The sequence below is a fragment of the Suncus etruscus genome, chromosome 10, assembly GCF_024139225.1.
Source record: "Suncus etruscus isolate mSunEtr1 chromosome 10, mSunEtr1.pri.cur, whole genome shotgun sequence".
Taxonomy (NCBI): Eukaryota; Metazoa; Chordata; class Mammalia; order Eulipotyphla; family Soricidae; genus Suncus; species Suncus etruscus.
Genome location: NC_064857.1, coordinates 49,366,881 through 49,378,953, shown reverse-complemented (window position 1 = coordinate 49,378,953; position 12,073 = coordinate 49,366,881). Strand labels below are relative to the sequence as shown.

The window sequence follows — 12,073 nt, the reverse complement described above, 5'->3', positions numbered from 1 at the left end:
TTCCAACCCCGGACCTGTGTTATACAATAAAAGTCCCCTCTGTGATGTTTCTGTGGTATTTCTGTGGATCATGTGGGGACAGCAGCATGGCTGTGGTCTGAGAATCACATGTGCTCCAGAAGTGGAGAAAATAAATCCGTTTCCACTCTGGGAGTGTTTAGAAACGAATCCTTCTTCTGTTGTTAATTTGACGCAGGGATTCTGTAGGTCTTACAACATTCAGAAATGACAGATGGAAGCTATTTTTGTCCTTCCCTTTTATCTACACAGACTTGGGAGAAGTCAGAGCTCTCCACAGATGCATCGTTGCGGCAACTGGGCCATGGGCCCAGGAGGTGGCATGGAGCCCACAGTCGCCTGCCCTGTCCAGCAGCTCCACACACAGCGCCCTCCACAACCAAGTCTGTGGCACTTCCTGAAAAGCACCATCATGAAATACAGGCTGACCAGCTGCAGGACGGGGCTGACCAGATGCATGAAGGAGCTGACCAGCTTCAGGATGAGATAGATTGACCTGCTGCAGGATGGGGCTGACCAGCTGCAGGACAAAGCTGACCAGCTGCAGGACAGGGCTGACCAGCTGCAAAATGGTGTTGACCAACTACAGAAAGGAGCTGACCAATTGCAGGATGAGATTGACCAGCTGCAGGATGGGACTAACCAGCAGCAGGACAGGGCTGACCAACTGCAGAAAGGAACTGACCAGCAGTAGGACAGGGCTGGCCAACTTAGGATGGGCTGACCATTTGCAGGATGGGGCTGATCAGATGTGCGAAGGAGATGACCAGCTGTAAGATAGAGTTGACCAGTTGCAAGACCTGGCTGATCAGCTGCTATTTTCTGAGAATTTCAGTCTCAATGAAGGGGGGGAAAGAAGAGAGGGAGGGAGAAAGAGAAAGAGAGGTACAAATAGACGGGACCCTTGCCTGCTGTGGTATTAACCAGATGTCATTTTCACTCAGTATATGCCTTATTATTCATTGGTCAGAAACATCTTTGAATGTAGCACCTTGGATTAATGTTTAGACCAGCTAGTCCCACCTCTGGGTGTGGTCTGATTCTTCCTAATAAATACCCAGGTTCCAGAAAACACTTTTGCACTTCCGGACTTCCCACTGAGCTTCCTGCTCCTTAGGAGCGGAAGGCTTACATGTTGGAACTCCTTCACCTATCTCACCCTCTTTATTGTGTGTGGGTTATTTCCTACATGAATGTTTGCTGCCAGACCCACGTCTCTCCAGTGTCCTGGCTTTGGAACATGAGGCCTGATTTAACAACCTGCCCATTTCCAAACTGCTTTTCATTAGGAAGGAAACATGTTTGTCTGCTGGGGCATTGGTGCCTTCTGTGCTGCAGGACATTCCCTTCAGTCCTTGCCCAACCTGTGCTTTCTGATTGTGTAAATGAGTGAGAATCAAAGTCCCATGGAGTTAAATGAAACAGTCTCAGCACTGTTGGTTGAACATGCATTCTTCTCTAAAGCTTGAAGAATTGACAGTTTGCAAATAAATAAATAAATAAAAGAGAAAAGGATAAAGCAAAATCCATCTTGTTGCATCTCACCAAACAGAAAATCAGTAGCCTGACAGGTGCTACTGAAAAGTGGCAGGGACACCCTATAAATCACCTTCATTCCTCGAGTTTAGATTGATCTGGAAAGAATGAGCTGCCCTGCTGCAAGTTTGAGAAAGTGAGTTTCCCAGAAAAGAGACAGGCACAGGCAAAGAACTGGCACAACATTGTGTTTGGCCTGACATCCACATATGCCGACATAACCAATATGCACCCACATACTCCCAACACATCTACAATGCATCCACACAGAAAAACATGCCTACATACCTCCACATGCACATACACACACTGACAAACACATGTTGACATATGCCCACCTGTACCTGCTCACATCCACCTTTACATCCACCTACTTATTTACACTTATTCACACTTGTTTACACTGACATGTCTGTATGTATCTACATGCACCTGCACACACTAACATGCACACAACACCCCTACAATCATCTAGGCCCTCAATGGCGAACCTATGGCACGAATGCCAGTGGTGGCACGAGAAGGCCTTGCAGCTGGCACTCGAGAAGGGGTCTGCAATTAAGATAGGCGGTGCGGCGGGAGGCGAGTGTGCCGGTGTCTGCTTTGCAGTTTACCTGGCAACAGGGCCGGACTGGCCATTGGGAGGACCGGGCATTGTGTGGCAGTTTGGGCACTCGGGCTCAAAAAGGTTAGCCATCACTGATCTAGACACACCGATATATACACACATGCACAATACAACCATATATCAACATTCACCTACACATACACACTGACATGTACCAATGCAACCAATGCAACCAACATGCTTTGACACACATGTACTTACATGCGCTAGGCAGCCAACATTAATTTGCACAATCACATGCAGTTGAACTATTACACACATTTAAATACTCACACAACACCAGCAAGCACTAAAACATACCTATATACTCACACATGTCTATACACACCTATATTCACCTATACCCACCCTCACATATGTCCACATACACCCACATACACTTTTACATCTCTATACATCCAACATGCACCTACATATGCCCACATGCAAAGACATACCTCATGTCTATTACATACCTATTGACAACTACATGCTTTCATGCACCCACACACCAACAAGCATCCAAATTCACCAACACATACCTATGTGTACTCACACATAACAACAGTCCTTTATCAACACTTACATGTCCCCATATACACACAGATATACTCACTACATACACATAGTAACCCACACTTTTTCACACTTACGCTGGACTGGAAACCATTAAACCATATTCTGAAATGCTCCCAAAATGTTTATAAAAATGATTAAGGTGGGACCAGAGGGATAGCATGGAGGTAAGGTGTTTGCCTTTCCTGCAAAAGGTTCAAATCTCAGCACCCCATATGGTCCCCTGAGCCTGCCAGGAGCGATTTCTGAGCGTGGAGCCAGGAGTAATTCCTGAGTGCTGCCGGGTGTGACCCCCCCCCAAAAAAAAAGATTAAGGTGAAAATTTTCATGTTGTGTATTTACTACCATTTCCCCTGCCTTTGTTTTTTTAAGAGAACGTCTTTATTTTTAAAATTGAACAAAAAAAATTTAACACATGGTGCTTCCTGTAGCAACTAGGCAGCCACAGCTTGGAGATGGTGGAGGCACAAGTAGGGGGTGCCTGTCGCCCACTTCTTAATGAAGGGGGCAGAGGGGGCTCTGCAAATAAACAGCTGCAGTTGCACTGCCAGATACAGAAGGCTGCATCACTCTACACTCAAAACCCACACTTCCCTGCACTCAGAATCAAACAGTTCTCTGCACACTCGAAGTCCCTCATCTGCACACTCAGTGTCCTTCAACTTGCACATGCAGTGTCTCACATCTCTCTGCAAACTCAATGACCAACAGTTCTACTCACTCAGTGTCCCCCATTTCTGTAGACAGTGTGTTTATCCCTCTACACATTCTGTGTGTACACTACCTCATCTTTCTGCACACCTGGAGTCCATCATCTTACACAGGCATTGTCCCACATCTCTCTGCAACTCAGTATTCCTCATCTCTACTATCTCCATGACCCCCAACTCACTGTTGAGGGCCTCAGTGTCTCTCATCTCTGGACCTTCCGTGACCCTCATGTCTCTGAACCCTCAATCATTCTCTTTTTTTGTCCCCCAATTCACAATACAGACAAGGCAAAGATTGAGGTGTATATGGGGTGCATTTACTGTACCCCCTCTTTCTATACAGTCAGTGTAAAGAACACAGCCTGTGGTAAGAATTGGGAGGCCTTATCTTTTTTTTTCTTTTTTTATCAATATATATACATATATGTTTACATATATATATACATATATAAATAAAATCCTTCACCAGTGCAACATTCCCATGATCAATAACCCAAGTGTCCTTCCTCCCCACCCCACACAGGCCTGTACTCTAGACATGCTTTCTACTTCCTCAATCATTCCCTCAATCATTCTCATCTCGACACATTCCGTGTCCCACAGCTCTGCCTAATAACGGACCTACACCACTCTGAAAACTCAGTGTCTCTCATCTGACCACACTCCTTAACCTTCATATCTGCACACTCTGTCATTATATCTGCATACCCATTGTCCCACATTTTTGTGCACACTCAGTGTCCCTCATCTCTGCATTCTACATGGGCCTCCTATATTTCTGAAAACTCACTGAGCCTCTTCTCTGCACACTTTGTGCCCCACATCTCTCTGCACACACAATGTCCCATTGCAAACTGACTCAGTGTTCCTTCTCTCTGCACTCCCTGTGATCCTCATTTCCGGGCATACTCATAGACCCTTAAATCTGCACACTCTCTACAAAGCACTGTCCCACATCTCTTTGAAAACTCAGTTTCCCTCATCTTGCACATTCCATGTCCCACATCTCTTTGAAAACTCAGTTTCCCTCATCTTGCACATTCCATGTCCCACATCTCTCTGCACTCTTGGTGTCCCTTATCTCTACACTCTCTGTGACCCTCATCTCTGCAGTCAAAAGTGTCCCTCATTTCGCAGTTTGACACATCTCTCCACAATCACTGTCTCACATCTCTATGGATAGTCAGTGTCCCTCTTCTCATCATCTATGTACCTAATCTCTGCACACTCAGTGTCTCTAATCTCTGCAGTCTTCATGACCCCCATCTCTCGGCACTCTCATTGACCTTGATCTCCGCCGCTTTGTCTTTCATCTCTGCACACTCAGTGTCCCTTACCTCTGCATTCCCAGTGGCCCTCATCTCTGCTCTCCCCGTATCCCTCATCTCTCTGCACACTCAGTGTCCTGCAGGTCTTTGCACACTCAGTGTCCACCCTGGTAGGCAGGGCTCTTCCTGGAGAGAACCAGCTCCCATCGAATCAGCCTGTCCTCACTGCCCTTGCATTTGATCTGCGGTACAGCCACCAGAGGGCAGTGCGTGCAGCAGATTATTTTTCTCCACCCGGGCCAGCCCTAGTGGCTAAGTGTTCCTTCCCGGAGCCTTTCAAGGTCTCTGGGTCCCTCAGCCTCACAGGGCTCTAGGATGACACAGGGAAGCTGCTGAGAAACCAGTGATGCAAGTCAATAGCATCTGCACCCAGCAGGATGGAGAATTCAGCTAGCAAGAACTGTGGCACTGCAGTACTATTGCAATTAAATGGCAGATCACAATGGACAATCATGTTACATGGTCCCACCTGTGTGCCCTACACTGGAGCCATCCTGAGAAGACCAGGAGAAGTCACAGATAATTGTGAGGGTACAGAAGAGCGAGTGGGCCCACTCGGGCATGGTGGGTCCCTGTGTCTCATGGGTGGCAGCAGTGCAGTAAACAGAAACCACCAGACATGTTTAAGCAACAATGTGGAGATAGAAAACATTCAGGGGCAAAGATGTTCAATATTGTGGGAAAACTATGAACCCCCAAACCTAACAACATTGATGCGGCTAACGAGGAGGGAAACGTTTGCAGGAAATAGGGCTTAGTCCAGGCTGGCTCCAGGGAGCCATGAACTCAGCCAGAATCAAACCCCTTTCCCACAAAGCCTCTGCAAACCCCCTAAACACCCCCACCACGAGGCTTCCAACAACAGGGCACCAGGATTGTTTCAGAGAGTTCTGCAAAGACATGGAACCTGCCCTCTCCCATACTCCTTCAGTGATGTCTTTCCAGGGAAATCCGGGAAGACATCCCTTCCTCTGAGAAATCTTCCAGTATGTCCCAGCTTTTCTATTCCCAAACCCTTCCCAGCTTCAACATCCATGGGTGATGCAGCCCCCTCGAGGTGGCCTCATGTCCAGCAGAGGCAAGGGAATCAGGCTGGCACTTTGCCCATCCACCACATGCAAACAGGATGGCTCTGATTCTTGGCCTAAGGGTGCATGGGGTGACTCATCATGTGCCTCTGGCTGAGTCTGGCAACCACACTGAGAGGGTTCTAGAGAAGCAGAGCACAGTCTGCAGTCCTCAACAAAGGAAGTACCCCTAATCTATGGGGGAGCTGGCAGGAGGGAACCCCCATGCTCCCAGGCCGGCCCCACAGCTCTTAGTGGCCAGGTTCACTCCCTTCTAGTCCTCGCCACCATCTGGCTTGGGTGGGGGCAGGGGCTACGGTTTCCTCTGCCAATATTCGGGCCTTTGAAGTGTCTCTGATTGTGCAGGGCTGTGCTAGGGACTCCCTCTTGGCGGCATTTTCCGTGGCTGAAATTAGAACGTGGCATTGAGCTGCCGGCAGCCCTGAGCTATGGGTCAAATTCCACTGGTCAGGAATGAGTGCTAATGATCAGGCGTGGTTCTGATTTCAGATAGAGGAGGCGCAGGCTCCTGGGATAGGGAGTAAGTGGGAACCAGGTCTAACCTGAAGGTTCACACCTGCCCCTTGCCTGCAGCCCTGGGACAAAGATGCCCCCAAGAACAAGCTCCAACTTTTCTTCTGGCAGCCGCATGATCCCCAATTTGGGGCCTTTGCCCCGACCCTGTCTGGTGCCATTAGTCAGGCTTACCTCTAGTTTTCTGCCCTCTGAATACAGTGATCCACACTATCACAGGGGTCGCTGGAACAGAGCAGAACTCTGGGTGCATCCAGGACTTCCTCACTCACTGTAGGGCCCTGCATGTAGAGTTCAGGGGCCTCACAACTCTCCAATCCCTTCTCGCTATGTGTTTGGGGTATCAGAAGGCCTGGTTTTACTCAGTATCTGCAGGGACTGGGCAGATAGGAGCTGGGGTTCTGTCCCACCTTATTCTTGGGGCTCTAGGCCCTAGTGAGGGGGGCAGATACAGGTCTTCTTTGTTTGTTTGTTTGTTTGTTAGGGGGCCACACCCAGTGACGCTCAGGGGTTACTTTTGGCTCTGCTCTCAGAAATCACTCCTGGCTTGGGGGACCATATGGGTCGCCGGGGGATCATACCATGTTCTGTCCTAGGTGAGCACGTACAAAGCAGATGCCCTACCACTTGCACTACCACTCCAGCCCAGAGACAGGTCTTCTGAGAATGCCTGTGGCCTTGCTGTAGACCTGAGCGTGACGATGCAGTGAGCATGGGGCACAGGTATGGGTGGGCACCCAGTTGGAACAAGCTTTCAGTCAATGAGAATGGCAAAAACCAGGAAAGAGGGTGTTGTGGTCCCCGAACTAGGACTCTAGACTTGAAAGAAGACTGGAGAGAAGGACGTGGAGAGGGAGTGCCAGGGCCAAAGCTGACCAGAAATAATACAGAGGACACTTGAGTAGATGGGAATCTCGAGACAGTGTGACTAATCCAGATGTCAAGAAGCTAGAGGAACAATTGCTGGTAGGAGATGTGGGACTTCAGAAAAGGGACTATTAGATTCTGGATACACATGTGCTACCTCTGGGGTGACAAAGATGGCACAGTGGGAACCATGATGGCCTGGCTAGAGAAGGTGGTCAGACCTGAGACTAGAAGTGAACACAAAACAGCAGGAAGCCAAGGAAGCAATTTGAAGCAAATGCAGTACTTGGGCACAGAGTAGAATCTTCAGCATCAAAAAGATGTCGTTGGTGGACAACTAATCTCCAACAGAACATGGTGCCACTTACTCTTCCCAGGTAGCCTAATCTGGGTGGAAAACCCTAGGGCCTTTTGACAACTCTGGAGGCAAGAAAGTTTTCTTTTCTACACAAACCACAGCAACCCACAGCTATATCTGAAATCCTCTGACATAGAAAACAATCCAGCTCCACTACAACCGAACCTCATCAAACTGCCAAGTCACCAAAGATTGCTTTAGATCTATAGATTTTTTGCCATGCAGAGGCATATGCAGCCACACATCACCTCAAAATTCGTAGTAGTGTCACCCAATAGGATCACAACAAATTTGATAGGAAAGTTGCATAGAAACCTCTCACTGAGCCTAACCAAGAACAAAAGAGGCTCAAGTAGCACCAATCAGCCCAGTCACTCCTCAGATGATAACTTTATTAACAAACGCCGCTGTGCTATCTCTCTGGGCCCTTACCTTTGTGTTCTAACAAACAATATGAAGTAAATTCATTTGTGCTTGCAATGAGAGCTTTGATTAGGGAAGGCCATACTGGTGGTGGGATTGGTGTTGAAATATTTAATGCCCGAGCCAACTACATTATGAACAACTTGGTAAATCATGGTGTTATAATAAAAAATAAAGATGTTATTGGCATGGCATCTGGGGGGCAGAAATGAGCCTTGCTTTGCATGCAGGTGGCTGGGATCATACAGTAACACATGGTCCCGCAAGTACTGCTGGGGACACAAAGCCAGGATTCTCCCCTCAGCTCAGTTAGGTGTGCCCCTTTCCATCATAAAAAGAAAACATTATATGAAGATGATGAGCAAAGTATTTCCAGGTTTGGCAATAAGCACAAATTCACAGATCCAAGAAACTAAATGAAATACAAGCCCAAGAAACAAGGCAAACTTAGAAATTTCTGGAAAGATCGAAAGGAATGTGAGACTGAGCTGGAAAGAGCAGAGCCATGCGTGCAGAAGCAGCTGAGCTGGAGCAGCTTCTGGCACAGGAGCAAGCATGGAGGGCATAGCAGCCAGTGCCGAGTCAGCCTGGACTCCAAACCTAGAAAACACTCCTTCACACAGAAGAGAACAGATTTTCGGGGAGCCAGGCAGATTCCTAAGCAGTTCTCCTGAGAAAGAGCTGCCGCCTGCCACTCCTGGGCAATCAACAGGATGCCGGGCAAAGCCTCCATCCAACTTCAGCTTCATCTAAATGACTGCAGCAGGAATTCCCTCGTGTAGGGCCCCCCAGCATCCCCAAGAGAAGCCTTTAGGCTAATTGACCAGGAGTAACTTTTTATTGGTGTCTACCTAAACAGAGACATTAACTCGCTTTCCCACTCTTCTGAAACAAATTACTTTTAAAACCATTAAGTACAGGCCTATGGGATATTAAAGAGTCAAACAATGTGGCGCAAACTACCACAAATTCAAACATCCTGCTGTGTTTCTGTAGCTATTACTTTCTGCTTCTAAACCAAAATGCTAGTTAATTCATGTACATTGTTGCTTTTCCTAAAGCAGTTGCTCAAACATCCTTTAAGAGGTCCCTAAAGGTGTTTAAATTTGCCTTTCTGTCTGTTTTTCTCTTATTTTATTAGATATTTAATGAATTGTGACTTTGCACGACTGCAGAGAGGTGTTTCAAATGAGTAATCACCAAAGAACTCATCTGTGACTGACCTCAAAGTATTCTAATAGCTTTTTTGGTGCATAAGTATAACTCATATTAAAATATTTATACCACCATTGAAAAAGATGGAATTTTAAAGAACAAAAATTTAAAACCACCTTCTGGATTGCAGAGTTAATTTTGTGTTTGAATTATAAAGATAAATCTCAACTGATAAACTACCCAAAAGATAAATATCAGGGGTCAGAGAGATCAGGAAGGGCACTTGCCTTGCATGCAGCCAGCCTAAGTTCAGTTCCTGCCACCACATCGGGACCGTGAGCACAGAGCCAGGAATAAGCCCTGAGCACCCAAAACAAAAGATAAATGCCAGATGCTTTTGCAAAGTCCTCAAATGGACAGCCTATAATAGTTTTCTAACAACTCATATAATGCATTTATCTGTACCTTTCTTTCGCACCGTGTACAATACATTCCTTCTTAGAAGTCTAAGGATTTTCTGTTGTGTTTAAGCCACATCTGGCATGCTCACCGACTACTCCTGGATCTCCCTTTTTGCAGTGCTGGAGGACCATATGTGGTGCTGGATATGGAACACCTTGTGTTGTGTCTCTAACCATTGGAAGGCTGTTTTGAAAGAACATTTCAAGCATTGGGCCTCAAAGTCCCACTTTGAAGAGTGTTTTACAGCTGGAAGATGAGCTGGAAGAGGTGTCCCTGAACACCCCAGGGGCTTTCTGCTTCTCTCCTCAGCTCCACTTTCTTAGATGAGTGATCCAGGAGTCCAGAAAGAAACAGCAAGTCATACAGGTGTCACCAGGGGAAGCATAGATTTGAGAACAAAGGAGCAGTGCAGTGAGGTACAGTGCAGGAAAGTGAAGTGAGGTGTGGTACAGTGAGTTGCTATAAGTGCAGTGAGATGCAGTGCAGTGAGTTGTGGTGCAGTGAGGTGTGGTAGAGAGAGGTGCAGTGAAGTAAGATGCAGTTCAGAGAATTGTGGTGCAGTGAGTGGGAAAACAGGTGCTATGAAGTGAAGTGTAGTACAGGGAGGTGCGGTGCAGTGAAGCAGGTTGTGGTGCAGTGAGGTGCAGTGCAGTGAGGTGTGGGTAAATAGATGCTATGAAGTGAAGTGAGCTGTGGTGGAGTGCAGTGCAATGAGATATGGTGCAGTGCGATATACAGTGAAGTGCTATGAAGTAAGTGCCATACAGTGAAGTGAGTTGTGTAGTGAGGTGTGGTGCAGTGAGCTATGAAGTGCAGTGTGGGGCAGAGCAGTAAGGTGTGATGTAGTTAGGTACAGTGCAGTGAAGTGCTGTGCAGTGGTGTTAGATCATCATTATTCTTCAGCTCTCTATCCGAACTAGTTGTTCAGTTTAAAACATTCTTGCTTACTCTTCCAGCAGTAATCAAGACCTTGTGGTGAAGTTTCAGTCATCCCTGGTGCTATCAAGATTGACTTACCCCAGAGGAAATAGTCATGCTTCCATGCCACACATGCTGTGCCATGCCAGTGGCCCTCCAGTGTATTTCCCCAAGCCCCCTTTCCCATCAGACATTCAACACTGAGAGGCCTGAGGCTAGGGCTCTCAGGGCTGGATCAGGTGACTTCAGCAGCATATAGGCTTCCCCTGGACATGTGGCATGTTCTTCCAGAGAATTCTATGCATACCCATCTCACATTCTTAGCCTCTGCCCAAAGATCTCAGGATTCCCCAGTGGTTTCTGTGCATTTTAAGAGGTCAAGTCCTGAATGAGAGTGGCTTTTAGGGCTCAGAAAGGAAAACACAGTCATTTCCAGGGGGCTACTCTTAATCTTAAATACCTCTGAGGGTACGAATGTGAAAATATCTTCCAATCAGAGGCTGGAGAGATAGCATGAAGGTGAGGTGTTTGCCTTGCAGGCAGAAGGACGGTGGTTTGAATCCCTGCATCCCATATGGCCCTCCAAGCCTGCCAGAAGTGATTTCTGAGCATGGAGCCAGGAATAACCCCTGAGCACTGCCGGGTGTTACCCAAAAACAAAAATAATTTTTTTTTCCTATCAGGCTGAAGAGAGAGAGATATTTCCTTCCTATTGGAAGGAACAGGGTGTTTCCTTTTATCCTAATAGGTGTTAATACCACCCTGTAATAAAAAACAGAGGTGGAATTTTTCTGGTAGGGGAATTCAAAGGGATGCCCTCTCCTTTGGAAATGACAAGCCAACTCCTACAGGGAATTGCTCTGGGCAGGGGTACTAGCTTGCAACACCAAGAATGTAATCCTTCAGCGCCTCCCAGACTGCAGGTCTGGAGCAGCCTGGGAGGATCTGCAAAGTGCATTTTCGCTTTTTTTTTTTTGGTCCTCCTATTTGAGAAAGCACTTAGCTGGTTCCCTCTATTTTCCTCTTATTATTTTTAGCTCCCAGAATTCCCTAAATGAATTCCAGTCTTCTTTAAAGGTGCCGGAAATCTCTCTGATAAAAGAAAATCATTGGTGTTTTCACATTTTTTTATCTTTTACAAAATGGTGCTGCAACACTTTATGAAGCCTAATTTAATAGAATGTCATGTTCTTTATTTTACAGTGTGGATCTGAAAGGAAACAAGGCCGACATTTTTTATAATAAAAAGCAGAATTTTCAACATGGCAAAAAGAAGTGGAATGCAAAATTGATGAATTCATAGTATGATTATAAATGCTGTTGTTTTTAAAAAGTAAGATAATGAGGATTTCTCAGACTTGAAGAATGTATGGATTTCTTTAAAGGACAACCATTGTTTTAAAAAATTTACTTGATTTAAAGAGCATGTATCACATGGTTGACATAGTTGATTATAATACATATGTTTCCAGATAACTGGGTGTGAAGTTATTTAAAGAAAGAAAAAAATCAAG

General features: G+C 46.4%; 1 non-coding gene across 1 annotated transcript; it reads right to left on the bottom strand.

The window, feature by feature from the left end:
- Positions 1-3,705: 3,705 nt before the first annotated feature.
- LOC126021193 (small nucleolar RNA SNORA51) lies at positions 3,706-3,831 on the bottom strand. The gene has a single exon (XR_007499797.1). It is a non-coding gene; the product is annotated as a small nucleolar RNA SNORA51 (small nucleolar RNA).
- Positions 3,832-12,073: the final 8,242 nt, after the last annotated feature.